Source organism: Tupaia chinensis, unplaced genomic scaffold (assembly GCF_000334495.1).
Source record: "Tupaia chinensis unplaced genomic scaffold, TupChi_1.0 Scaffold144752_1, whole genome shotgun sequence".
Classification (NCBI taxonomy): Eukaryota; Metazoa; Chordata; class Mammalia; order Scandentia; family Tupaiidae; genus Tupaia; species Tupaia belangeri.
Window position 1 is genome coordinate 172,811 of NW_006204612.1, and position 14,344 is coordinate 187,154.

General features: G+C 45.6%; 1 pseudogene; it reads right to left on the reverse strand.

Annotated features, from left to right (window-relative positions):
• The window catches only part of LOC102488538 (required for meiotic nuclear division protein 1 homolog), a 65,364-nt pseudogene extending 64,886 nt beyond the window's left edge, over positions 1-478 (reverse strand).
• Between the last annotated feature and the right edge of the window lie 13,866 nt (positions 479-14,344).

Consider the following 14,344-nt stretch of genomic DNA (forward strand, 5'->3'; position numbering starts at 1 on the left):
CCTCCAGCCCCATCCAGTCAGTCCCTCCAGCCACAGAACTGGGAGCAGCCACTGCAGCAACTCCTCCTTGTGTCCACACCCTCAGCATGGGGCCCCTACACCATCCTCCCTCTCTCGGGCACATCTGGCGCCTAAGGGTCCTGACACACATTCTCCACTGCCTTCCTAAAGCTCCCAGAACGCAGCAGGTTGCAGTGTGCTTTCCAGAAACTTCCCACCTCCTCTGTGACCCCAGGCCCTTCCCTCAGCCTGACCTCAGCCACACAGACACAAGCTTGTGGGTGCTCTGCACACCGTCTCCACTGTTCCTGTGGTCTTCCACCTGCAGGAGCAGCCCGCCCACTCGCCCTACTTGCGCCTGTCCAGCTCCTCCGTGCGCCCGAGGCCCCTGCGCTGGGAGATGTCTTTCCTCTAGCCCACTCTTGTGCCCGTGGGACGCTGACACTGTGCTGCACTCGGTGTAAGTGAATGCCGCCATGTCTGGGGTGACCAGGTCCTGGGCCCTGACAGAAACGCCTCCAGGAATGAGAGCAGGTACTTAAACCTGCAGGTCTCAGTGCTCGGTAAACATCAGGCCATTTCCACCACGAACACCACACACTCACGTGCACCCCACACCACCCACACATAGGCACGTACCGTGTAACCGCTCATAACACACATACACACACGGCACACGTGCCACATCACGTCGCATACAGGTATCACATCACACACACACATGACATCATGGCACACACACACCGTAAACATGTGTCACATCACATCACCCATGTACCAGAACCTTACCTTCCCCCCTCCTCTATCACATCCAGCCCAAAACCCACACTAAATCTCCAAATGACCCTCGAGTCACTTGAAGGCTGCCGTGGCCCCATCACTCCCCCCTCAGCTGGACGGTCATCACTGGCGGCTAGCTCATGTCCTCACTGAAGTTCCTCCCCTACTTTGAAGAGAAGAGGAAAGTGCCACAAAACGAGCAGGGTCTTCTCAGTGATACCTTTATGAACCTGAAGGATAAACTCGATTTCTCCAGTGACGAGAAAGACTGCACTGAAATTGGGAAATCAAACTCGTTCTTGATATGCGCCCTCTTGAGGTAAATAACAGAAAAGGAAACTAACAATGTAAATTGGGATGTCGTATTGCCGAGGGACAATGAACACGCAGTGACTTACGTGTACTGTGGTCGTGGTTCACATGGCACTTCTGCGCGTGTCACCCGACCCTCGTAGCAGTTCTGTGTTGTACACAGACAAGCATAATGTCTAGTTTTCAGATTTACGAAGGAAGCTCTGAGAAGGAAAACAGCACAGAGTTGAGACGGGAGACCAGGCATGGCCACACTCAGACCGAGGCTGTATCAACTCTGTGAAGGTAGACAGACACAGACATATCTCTAAGTCTTTGCTGTTCCTCCTAAATAATAATAATAATAATAATTTGTGTAACAGATTTTTTTTGGTAGAGGTTTTTGCCTTAACACACATGTGTTCACTAAAGAGAGAGAGAGACAGTGAGAAGGAAGAGAAATAGCCAATAGCCACACCACAATCCCTTTTCCTCCATTTTCCTCTCAGGATCTTGGGCACACATGTGCATGTGCCTGGCATGAGTTTCATGGTACCGAGTCCAGGACTCAAACTGTGGTTGACCATGTGGGAGTCCAGTGACATAACCCCGATGCCATTTGCTGGGCCCTTGTGTGACAGATTTTTTTTAAAATTTTTCAAAGTAATTCCAGTGGCTGATGTCCTGATTCATCCAATTCATGATGAAGGCAGAATCTTCTCTCACTTCAGAAAGTGATTGCTTAGGCCAAACCCATAGCCTGTTGGTTAAGGGAGCCAGATCCCATATGAGCAACTGTGGTTCGAATCCTGGCCTCAGCATACCAGGCACATGTGTTTGTGTGTCTCGAATTCTCACAGGAAGGGAACCAGCAATTAGCATAATGGCTATGTCGCTGGACTCCCACGTAGTCGACCATGGTTCACGTCCCGGACCCGGTGGCTTAAAACTCACGTCGGGTGCGTGTGTGTGCGTGCCCAAGATCCCGAGAGGAGACTGGAGGAGAAGGGATTGTGGCATGACCATCCCCCCTGGGGGGTGATTTCTCACTTTCTGTCTCTGTGTTTCTCTCTCTGTCTGTCTGGCAAGCGCACGCGCCCTATATCAATAACCTCTCCAAAGAAAAAAAAATTCTCACAGGAAGAAAAATGGAAGAGAAGAGATTGCCATATGATCTTTCCCCATGGCGGCGGGGAGCGGAGAGGTTTACTTTCTCACTATTTCACTCTCTTTCTGGCAAGCACATGTGCTCTCTGGCAATTAAGAGAGCAAGAGAAAAAGTGATTACTTGAATGAGAATTCACATGGTCAATCTAACCACTAATCTTATTCATTAAGCTACAGCATAAAAAAACTCAACATAAAAAAATGCTGTTGGTATGAGTAAAGGCAGATCAAGTGACCCACCCACTGTAAGTTATGAGACCACCTACTCATTTCCCATCAGCCATTCAACACCACCTAGGAATTGGTGAGGGGGCAAAAGAAGAGGCACAGCTACTTGGGATGCTGCATAAATTCCAGGTACGCTCTGATATGGATCGCATGTGGTGTACCCCCAGAGCTCTATGCTGAAATCTTCATCCCCAGTGTGATGGCGTGCAGAGATGGGCCTTCGGAAGGTAGAGCCCTAATGGATGGGATTAATCCCTGTATGAGACAAGACATGAGACCTTGCTCTCCCTTCCTCCCCACCTCTTTCTCTGCTCTCCACCATGCGGGCCTACAGTGAGAAGCTGATGATCTGCAACCCAGAAGAGGGCCCTCACCAAAACCTGACCGTCCTGGCTCCTTGATCTCAGAGCCTGAAGGAACTAAATGTCTAGCGTTTAAGTCACTGGTCCATGGCATTTTGTTGCAGCATCCCAAGATGGCCAAGATAAGTTCTGTCACTCAAGTAGGCTTGGGTAGATGTCACAGACATCCCCACACCTGTGGTGGCTGGGCTGTCCTTCTGCCAGGCTTTCTGTAAACTCAATGTGTGTGCTTTGTTGGTTAGAGCAAAAGCCCACACATGCCCCAGAGCAGTTCAGTGACCCCAGACTTGCCTGGCAAAGAAGGCGGGCCAGTTCCCCGGACCTTATATGTAATCCCTTCACTCGGCCAGCACCCACACTGGGATGCAGTATGGACAGAGGTAGAGAGCAGGGTAGACTAGGCCCCGTAGGAGAACTAGCTCAAGGAGCCATTAATTTTGGCCAGAGCCTAAAAAAACTGTTCTAATTTAAATGCACACCATATTCGATTAAATGCCAGGTCTCATTGGTTCTGATGCTGAGTGAAACAAGCCAGATTCTGAAATAAAGGCATTGTATGTCCCCACTTAATATATACCGAATGTCTGCACTCCAGACAGACACAGAAAGAGTGGGGAGCATAAAGGGACGGAAACAACTGTGGGTACTGAGGGAGCACAGGCACCATGGGAGGTGGGAGGGAACGAATCAAGGGGTTAAAAAAAGAAACGAAGTATTTAATGAATACAAAAATGAAAGATTATCTGCTGATGATACATGGTAATATCTTTAACTGGATTGATTACAGTATATTCATGCTGGGAAAATCCATTTTGTATGCTGTAAAGATATACAGTGATTGAATATAAAAAGAAAAAAGAAAATTTAAAGTGAAATTTCAAAAAAATAGAAAATACACATTTAAAAAAACTATGCATGAATTTAAGCACTTTTGCACCAAAATGAATTCATACTTTAAGTCCAATAAATAAATAAATTAAATGCACTCCAACATGCATGTAACGTGTGTGTCAGGGCCAGAATAGAGCATTAGGAGCTGAGTATTCCCTTCCCGAGCATGGGCCGACAGTCAGCTTCGAGGACAGAGGGTGGCTCAGGCCTGCTGCTCCTACCACGAAGGACAGGGTGGGGTGGGAAGGTCAAGGAGCTCATGGCACAGAGCAGGGGTGGAAAAGGGCAGCCTAAGGCAGAGGCAGGGAGACACCCTGTGGGCTAGCCACAAAAGAAAAGAAGCTCTCCACCAAGCTGTTCACTTCTGTAAGAGCTTCCAAGTGCCAGCGCAGTGATTGCCAAGACGGACATTATGAGCTCTTTTTGAACCTGTCAAACAATATAGGAAAAGTCTCAGTAGTTTATGAACCAGGGAACAAACTTTAAATTGTGTTTTTGTTTTGTCATATCCAAGACCCTTTCTTTCTTCTCAAAATTAATATTTCCTTAAACGATGCAGCTGTTTACTTTGGAGGAATATAAGTTGAAACCCGTCTCCAAGACCAGAGCAAAGACATTGGAGTTACACCGCGACACCTAGAGGATTTGGGGGCTAACTGCATACCACCTTAGAGGGGTGGATCATCAACTGTTGAAGGGCTACCCTGCTTCTTCCTGAGATGGCATGTAGAGCCGCAAGCCTCTGCAGATGTGAACAGAATAAGCAATAAGCACAATACCTACTCCTTCTGTGGAGTAGTATTTTACACCCTATTCCCATTTCGCAGACCCATCCTCCGTTCCCTCCTCCGAATAGCAAACACACGGGAGCCTCTGTCAGCAAGGGCTTACGCAATGGCAATGAAGGTGGCACTCGGGGAGAGCCGGAGCAGTCTGTGTTTGATGTTATGGTAAACAGGGGTAAATACCAGTCGAAATATGGATGGAGCCAGAGTTCCCGTAAGAACAGCATTCGGAATAAAAGAGGAATGGTAAACAGATGGGCTAATAGCTGTACATATAAAGCCTCATATAAATTCATCAAAAAACTCTTGGAACTCAATGCTTTTTAGGAGGGCAAAGAATAGCAGCTAACAGATAGCAAAGCAGTAAAAACTCCCAGCAAGATGCTGATGTACTTCCCTTCCACCAAAAAGGAGTGGAATAAACAATAAGCAGCTGGCTCTTGGCTGGAGCATTTAAGGGAGACCACTACAGTGTGTGGGGACCTGGTGGAGAAGCTGCAGGGCGCGAACTCGGGCTGGCCTTTTGGGAGGGGGGGCAAAATGTCCTGCACCCGCCACCCCATCTACCTAGTTAGGGTCAGCCTGGAACCAGAGGGGACTGTTCGGGGTGGAAAGATCCCCTCGGTGAGCAAGAGAGCCCCACTCCCACATTAACACTTTGGACACGTGAAATTTTTACTGCGGGGAATGCTGCAGGCTTCACAGGCCCGGAGCTCAGCCTGAGTAGCAGACCACTGCGTCGTCCTGGAGGAGGAGTCCAAGGCATGGTGTACCCTCCCCAATCCAGGCTGTAGCACAAAGCTTTCTTTTGATCACACCTACCTGCCACCCACAGAAGACACGGCGTGAGTGGTCTGTGTCCAAAGCCACGCTCTCTGAGAGTCCCTGACCATCTCATCCCATGGGAGCAGTTCAACAATCCACCCTTCCCACAGTCACTGTGCCAGGACCCACCAGAACAGCCTTGCTCCCTTCCTCCGCTCCAGTGCCCTGCAGAAGCAGCTAAATGAGCAGCCCAGCCAGCAGACGGTGCTGAGAGACCTCACACCCTGGCAGCCCACTGCAGCTGCCTGCTGAGCCTGTGGAAACAGCCAGGTAACCCACTGGCCACACCCCACGTGCCACATCTGGAAGCACCAGAGCAACTCCACCAACCGATAAACACCTCATACCTTTAGGAGAGCCAGGACCCAGCTGGTAGGCCAGCCCCACAACCCCAGGCAGCCAAGGCCTCCCCAGCTCTGACTACTCCTGACGAAACTGCATGGGGGTAATACAGCCATCTGGAATCCAGCTGAATGCAGCCCTACCCAGACCCTAGGATCCATCAGCAAGAAAGTCAATCCCACCACCAAAACCATGCTACAAAATTAGTAGAGGCAACTTTTCCACCAGATGCGCAAGTATCAACATAGGGACACAAGAAACGTGAAAAAGCAAAGTAACATGACACCCCAAAGGAACTTACTAATTCTCTATCAACAGAGCTCAAAAGGATGAAAACCTATAAAATACCTGAAAGGAATACAAAATAATGATTATACGGAAACTCAATGAGACACAAGAGAATACAGATGAGCAACTCAGTGAGGTCAGGAAACCAGTACACGGTCAGAATGAGAAATCCAAGGATCTCCGTTACATTTTTAAAATCCTGGAGTCAAAAAAACTCAGTGAATGAAATAAAAAATTTAAATTGAGAGCTTCAAGAACAGACTAGATGAAGCAAAAGAAAATATTTCTGAAAAAGCTTATGAGGCCAAAACCAAAACCAAACAAAAGGAGAAGTCTATGGGACCTATAGAATACAAATATCCATATACTGCAAATTTCAGAAGAAAAAGAGATACAGACAAAAAAAAAAAAGATACTAAGATGCATATTGTAGTCAAATTATCAAAGACAAAAACAAACAAACAAAAAACTAAAAAAAGAAAGAGAAAAGCACCAAGTCACATACAAGGGAACTTCCATCTGACTAATAGCAGAACTCTCAGACCAGAAAAGAGTGGAATGATATATGTTAAGTACGGAAAGAAAAACCCTGCCAGCCAAAAATACTATAGCCAACAAAGTTATCTTTCAGAAATGAACGAGAAATAGTCTTTCCAAGACAAACAGAAAACAAATCATCTCCATTATCCAGTTTTAAAAAAAAAAAAAGCCAAAGGGAGGTATATCTGGAAGTAAAAGAACAATAACAACCATTATGAAAGTATAAAACTCTCTGGTAGAGCAAATACACAAATAAGAAAGAAAGAAATCAGACCTTAACACCAGAGAAACCCAGCAAGCTGCAAAAATAAGCAATTAAAACAGAAAATAAAAACATAAACAATATATGGTTCACAAAATAGCAGAAATAATTCCTCACCTATCAATAATAACCCTGGGTGAAACACATTAAAATCCAAACTAAAAGACATAAATTGGCTGAGTGGATTTAAAAAAAGAAAATGAGACCCAACTATATGATGTTGTAAGAAACTCGCCTCACTGATAAAAGTGAAGAAAGGAAAAAAGATACTCCATGGAAATGGAAACCAAAGGGAAGCAGGATTATATCAGATAAAATCGAACTTTAAAGTCATTACAAGACAAAGGTGGTCATTAAATGACAAGGCGATCAATTCAGTAAGAATGCGTAACAGTTGTAAATATGTCAGCACTAACAACAGGGAAATATAATGATATTATTAGATCTAAAGGAGAGATAGACTCTAATAGAGTTGCAGCTGGGAATGTCAGCATTCCAGTCCCAGCATTAGCCAGACCTAGACAGAAAATCAACCAAAAGTGGTGGCTGGACCCTCATGATCAATCACATAGTTTGAGTCCCAGACCCGGTGGCTTGAAAGACACACCAGGCCCACGTGCATGCACGCCCAAAGTATGGAGGAGACGGGACTGCAGCATAGCCATCCGCCCTGCAGGGGGTGTTTTCTCACTTTCTCTCTCTAGCAAATTTCAAAAAAGAAAATAAACATAAAAACATTGAATTTAAAATGCCTTAAGACCAAATGAACCTAATAGACATTTACAAACTGATTCAACAGCTGCAGAATACACGCTCTCCTCATGTGTACCACTTGTCCAGGACAGACCATGTTACAGGCCACAAACTGTTGGCTGAACTTTAGAAAGCAAAATAACATCACTAACAAATGCTGGTGAAGATGCAGAGCAAGGGGGAAACTTGTGCACTGTCGGTGGGAATGTCAACTGATACAGCCAGTGTAGGAACAAGAAGCTGGCACCTTAACAAAACAGAAAAGCAAGCTGCCTATCACCCAGCAATCCCACAACTAGGTGTAGACCTAGAGAAGGAAATCATGTGCTGAAGAGACTCTGCACTCCAACGCTTATTGCGACTCTAGTCACAACGGCCACCCTATGGATCCACCTCAGTGTCCATCAGCAAGCGGATAAAGAAACTGCGTATATGGGACCAGCAGGTGGTATGATGGCTAAGGTGCTAGACTCCAACATGGCCCACTGTGGTTCAAGTCCCAGACCTGGCAGCTTGAAAATCACACCAGAAGCGTGTGCATTCCCAAAATAACAGGAGAAAGGAGAATGGAATTGCAGCATGACCATCTCCTGGTGGAAGGGTGGGTGATTTCTCACTTTCCCCCTTATTGTCTCTCTCCAGTAGTGCACAAACCCTACGGCAAAAATCTTAAAAAGAAATAGAGAGGCGGGGAGAAAGAAAGAAGGAGAAAGAAAAAAAGAAAGAGAAAGAAAGAAAGAAAGAAAGAAAGAAAGAAAGAAAGAAAGAAAGAAAGAAAGAAAGAAAGAAAAAGAAAGAGAGAGAGAAAGAAAAAGAAAGAAAGGAAGAAAGGAAGAAAGAAATTCTGTCATTTGAGGCAGCATAGAACCTGTAGGACATTGTGTTAAATAAAATAAGTCCAGCACAGAAAGAAATACTGCATGGTCTCCCTCATACATGAGAGCTAAAAAGGAAGACCCCACAGAAGGAGGCAATGGAATAGTGGGTACAGGGGCTGGGAAGGCTAAGAGGAAGGAGAGGTGTGGAGGAGACAGGGTCATGGGTATGGACCATGATTAGGTAGCAGAGTAAGTTCTGTAGGGTGACCGTCATTACTAATTTATGGTATATTTCAAGACAACTAGAAGAGAGGATTTTAAATGTTCTCAGTGCAAAGTAATGATAAATGTTTGAGGTGAAAATTATGCTGCCTTCATTATTACACGTTATATTCATGCTCCAAAATCCATTCTAACCCATAAATGTGTACAATTATTGTGTCAATTAAAAATAATAACTAGCATGAGTAGAAACAAATTATTAATAATATTTGAAAAATGTTCAATGTCATCAACTAATAATAAAATACTTAAAAAGGAGATACTACACTTTAGATGCCAAATTTGTAAAAAGGTTTTCTATACCCTAATACCCCATCGAAAAATGCTGCCCAGGCATTTGGGGCATCACAAGGCTGTGTACCCCCTCTATAGTTCCAGAGAGTGTCAACAGCCTAAAAGAAAACCACACCCGTTGGCCGTCACTCCCCAGGCCCAGCCCCCGGCCCCTGGCAGCTGCTTATCTACTTGTCTCTATGGATTTGTCTGCTCTTAATATCTTATATAAGTGGAATCATACCAAAAAACTTAAAAATTCTACCCAAGGAAGCAAGGGCAGGGCAGGAGGCTCAGCCCAGAGGCTGCTGGAGGAGATGGACACCAGGAAAACAGCTGACCTCCCAGGAATCCATTCCAAAAAAATAAAACTGAAGTCTAAGAAGAAGTTCTTGTTTTACTTAATAAGTGCAAAGAGATTTTATTAGGTGTCAGGCTAAATATTCTAAAATATCAATTAATTTACTCCATTTCATCATCGCAGAATAACTATTATCATCTTAATTTTACAGGAAACTGAGGCACTGAAATAAAACTAAGTAACTTGCCCCAGCTGCCACAGACTTAAGCAGGACTTGAACCTAGGCCACCTGAGGCCGGAGTTTGTGCCCCTACTCACCACACCTTTTGCCTCTGCCCATCGTGTATTCTTTCAGTGCTATTCTGACTATAAAGAATCAGAGAGAACTAAGAGTCCAACGTAGGAAACTGGGGGCATCCATGTGGAATCTTCACAGAGCAGCCTACTCATGTATTATTTTAAAAATTGTCCACAAACATTCTTAAGACCATTAGTAAAGGTTTTACTAAAAGAAGTAAAAATGCAAGACACAAAAAACATACGTAAATATAATCTCGACCCTGCTTAACTGCGTGAAGGAAACACTTCTAAAAGAAAGTGTGCCAAGATGTTTACTCTGGTAGTTTGTGCAGATGGGACAATGGGGGGGGGCTCCATTTTTATACTTCTCTCTTTTCTCTTATACCATGTGTATATTATTTTCAAAACGAGAAATAAATGCGTCCCACTCCAGCACTGTCCAGGCAGCGTGAGCAAAGCAATGTAAGCATATTCATTGACCCACTCAGGCCTCTCCGTACTCACGGAAGCTTTTTGTTTATTTATTTATTTTTTTATAGAGATTTTTGTCCTAGGGCATGTGCACTCCAGGAGAGAGAAAGACAGAGAGAGTGACAGGGAAAGTGAGAAATCACCCCCTGGCGGGACTGGACATGCAGCAATCCCTTCTCTTCCATTCTCCTCTCAGGATCTTGGACACATGCACACATGCCAGGCGTGATTTTTAAGCCTCTGGGTCTAGGACTCGAATGCAGTCAGCCATGTGGGAGTTCAGCGATGTAATTGCTATGCCATCTCTTGGCCCCTTTTTTTTAATAGCTTTTCTCCAGAGGGCATATGCACTCACTAGAAACAGGCGAGACAGAATGAAAAATCACCCCCCACGTGATTCACCTCTCGGGATTCTGAGCACACATGCACCCATTGTGTGTTTTCAAGCCGCCAGGTCCAGGACTCACTCTACAGAGTCAGCCATGCGGGATCCAGCCGCCATAACCACCACCCCACCATTCAGCACAGGTAGGTTGCTTAAATACCCTCCCCAACACTTGAAAGCAGCTGTGTTTTAAAGCTGTCTTCACCAAAGAGCCGTCTTCGCTGCCTGCTCTCAACACAGCCCTCCTGCTGACTTCTGCCTGAACACCGGGCAGGAAGAGCAAGTAGCACAGTGATCAGAAGCACGCGTGTCCTTGCATATAACCAAGTGCACACACACAGGGACGCACAAGTACATGATCAAAGGCTGTGTCTGGGCACAGGGTGGCTGCATCCTCCGGCATTCACAGGCGCCTCAGTCAGCAGGGCTCATAGGCACATGCCTGGGACCCTGCTTGCTCCCAGTCCTATGCCTGGAGGCCAGCTCTGTGGCTCTTGCTGGTGCAGTTGGCCTGGCTCTGCCTCTCACTCCCACATAGCCTCCACATGCCACATCACACACTTAACAGCTGGCCAGCCCAGAAGCTCCAGGGAGCACGGAGGTGATGTTCCGCAGGGCTCCCCAATCTTCCACCCAACTCTGTCCCATTCTCCTGGTCACTCTGACCCCTGGTGCCCAAATCATCCTCCTCCCACCTCCCCTCCTTCTAAAGGGCCCCAGGCCAAACTCCCCACCTGCTTCTGTGGTCCCAGCCCCTTGAGTGGGATCAGCTCTGGGCGTCTCTTGCCCAAGCTCCCTCCCTCGATAGACACGTGCTGGTACAGGCAGTAGGGTGGGCATCAAGCTGGTTGGCAGCCCACCCCAAGGCCAAGGCAGAGCAGGCTGAGAATTACCGTGGGCTGGAGACCAGGGTAAAGTTCTAAGTGAACAGCCCTGCAGGCCATGCACAGTCACGTCTGTGATCAAAAGCCACAATGATCACTGGGACGACTGCCCCAAGTTCTGCACATGAAGGGAGCTGTGACTCAGAGAGGATGCACAACGTGAGAGTCACCCGGAATAGTTGGGGTCCAAGTCAAGAGCCACTTCCTTTTTTTTTTTTTTTTTTTTAGAGGTTTTCGCTATAGAGCACATGAAAGACAGAGAGAGACAGAGAGACAGAAAGTGAGAAATCAGCCCCCCAGGGGGGATGGCCACACCACAATCCCTTCTCCTCCATTCTCCTCTCGGGATCTTGGGCACGCACGCACACGAGCCCGGCCTGAGTTTTAAGCCACCGGGTCCGGGATGCGAACTGCGGTCGACTGACTACATGGGAGTCCAGTGACATAGCCATTATGCCAACTGCTGGTCCCCCAGAACTACTTTCAAAGCCCATACTCCTCACCACGCTATGGCCTTCCTTTTTTCCATGTTCCTGTATGGGAGCTATAAATGGGAAGTAAGGGTTGTATTTCCTCCAGGGTAAAAGCATGTGTCACCTTCCAATCCACAGAATAGATCTGGCTGTGTGTCTTGATGCTCTGGCATCTGGGGTCTTGCTGACCCTGAAGAAACAGCTCCTCCTGACTCCTCTACACACCCATTTCCTTTGGTAAGCATTAAGATAGGAGTTTTCTTCACGGCATATATGAAGGGATTTATTTATGTATTTATTTATTTCTTCCACTAGTGAGAGAGACACAGAGAGAAAACGCAGTCACAACAGGTTCTCAACGCCATGATCCATCCCCAGCCCCGACCAGTCCTGGACGTGGGCACCCGCATGCCCAGTGAACTCAGGGAAGTCTCTGGATATGAACCCAGATCCTTCCCATGTGCTTCAGCCTTGCAGAGCGACCCATTTTAACAGTGCGTCACAACCCAGACCCCAAGTGTCTTTGTTTTTGTTTTTTAACATTTATTCACTTATATATTTATTTATCTATTTATTTGTTATGATTTTCAAGCCACCACGTCCAGGACTCAAACTGAGGTCAGTCATGTGGGAATCCAGCACCTTAACCACCATGCCATCTGTTGGCAGCCCCTAGGTTTTTAATTATATCTTTGTTTTATTACTCAATTAATGCTTGCAGAGCCAGGAAAGTGTGAAAGCCCTGTTAACAAGGACCATGTCCACATCACTCAGCACGGCATTCTCAGTGCCTCGCATGGTAGATTTTCCTTTACTACTGAGTGAGTGAGTGAATGGACGGATGAACATGCATGTGAGCTCACCGATCCCTCAGTCAGTCTTATGGTTTCTCCAAAGTGTGCTCCACTCAGCCCTAGACTTGTGGAAATAACAGGAGCAATGTGGAATAGGGTTCAGCAAAGTGCTACATGACTTTAATGTTTAATATGCTAACATGTGTTAATAGGCATCCCAAATTCTTAAATAGAAAACCTGTAGCTCTTTTTCCCAAATGTATTTGAGCACAGCACCATTTTTTTTTTTTATGAAATAACTTGCAACACTAGTTTTATAGCTGACTCTGGTGGGAACAGACAAATTGATGACCAGAAAAGTATGTGTAGCTGCAGACAGTCATAGCCTAAGAATGGTGTGGTCAGGTGTTCCTGGTAGAGGAAGAAACAAGACATTTGTACTTCCGGTTTAATTTGACTGTAGGGAACCTACTATTTCCTGTCTTTAGAAATCCAAACATAACAATATGTGAGATATTAAAATAGCACATGAGAGACTAGGATCTTCTTTTTTAGCTTTATGACCTTGAGCAAGTTGTGTAACAACCTATAAAATAAAAGCAATAATACCTACCCTGCCTACTCACAGGAAAAGGTAGGGATAAAAATAATAATAAATATAGTAAGGACAATGGCTAATATTACTTGTTTCCTTATTCTATGCTAGACAAAACTTATAGGAACTGCCCAAGAGTTATCTCATCCCATCTCTTAAAGTAGATACTATGATGATCCTTGTACAAATGATCCAATCAAGTTTCAAGAGGCTTAGTAACTTTCCCAACACCACATAGCCAGAAAGCAGCAGATTCAGGAGTCTATAACCTTAACCTTGATGCTCAGTATGAAAGTCCCTGGCAATCTCCAAAGTGTGCAGATATTACTCATTAGAATTCCTGGGTTTCATTTTTCCACTCAGCCTTGCACACTAGGAAGAGTAGACAGCAGGTGCCTGGTGCCAGCTTGGTGCCAGTCTTGCACCAATAGCTACGTGGCCTTGTACGAACCACTCAGAAATGACATCTGCCACTTAGTGAGCATCAGTCCCAGTCAGGCTCTCTGTTGGTCTGTGCTGGTTTATTTAGCAATGTGCCAATTACTCACACCTTCCCAGGAGGCCATGAACAACCTGGGGGCAGGGGTGATGACGTTCATTCTTTGTGCCCAGCGTGTAGTTTATGGAAATTGCACAGATCAACCCCCTTAGGAATGGTTTCTACAGGAACAGCATCCAGATAGATGACTTGGACCCTGAGCAGATAGGTTAGACCACCATCCCTGGCGATAGAAAGCTCTTGTTTTTGTGTGAATATTATTTTGATCTGAAAAGACAATAATGACAAACTTTTTAAAAAAGAATTATTTGGGACCAGCAAATGGCATAATAGTTCTATTGCTGAACTCTCACATCGCTGACCATGGTTCAAGTCCCAGAACTGACAACTTAAATTTCATGCCGGGTGTATATGCTTGTGTACCCAAGATCCCGTGAGGAGAATGGAGAAGAAGGGACTGAAGCATGGCCATCCTACCTGGGGGGTTATTTCTCGCTTTCTGTCTCTCTGGCGAGTGCATGCACCCTAAAGCAAAACTCTCTCCCCCTCAAAAAAAAAATTATTTAATTTTTTTTTTTAATTTTACCAAAGACAGAGAAGAAAGTGAAAAAGTAAGCCACCAAGTCAAGGAATTGAACTGTATTCATTCATGTGGGAGTCCAATATCTCAACCACCATGCCACCTGCATGCCACCTGGTGGCCTCATGACAAACTTTTAATTAAAACATTTCATTTTATAAATGAATCAAATATG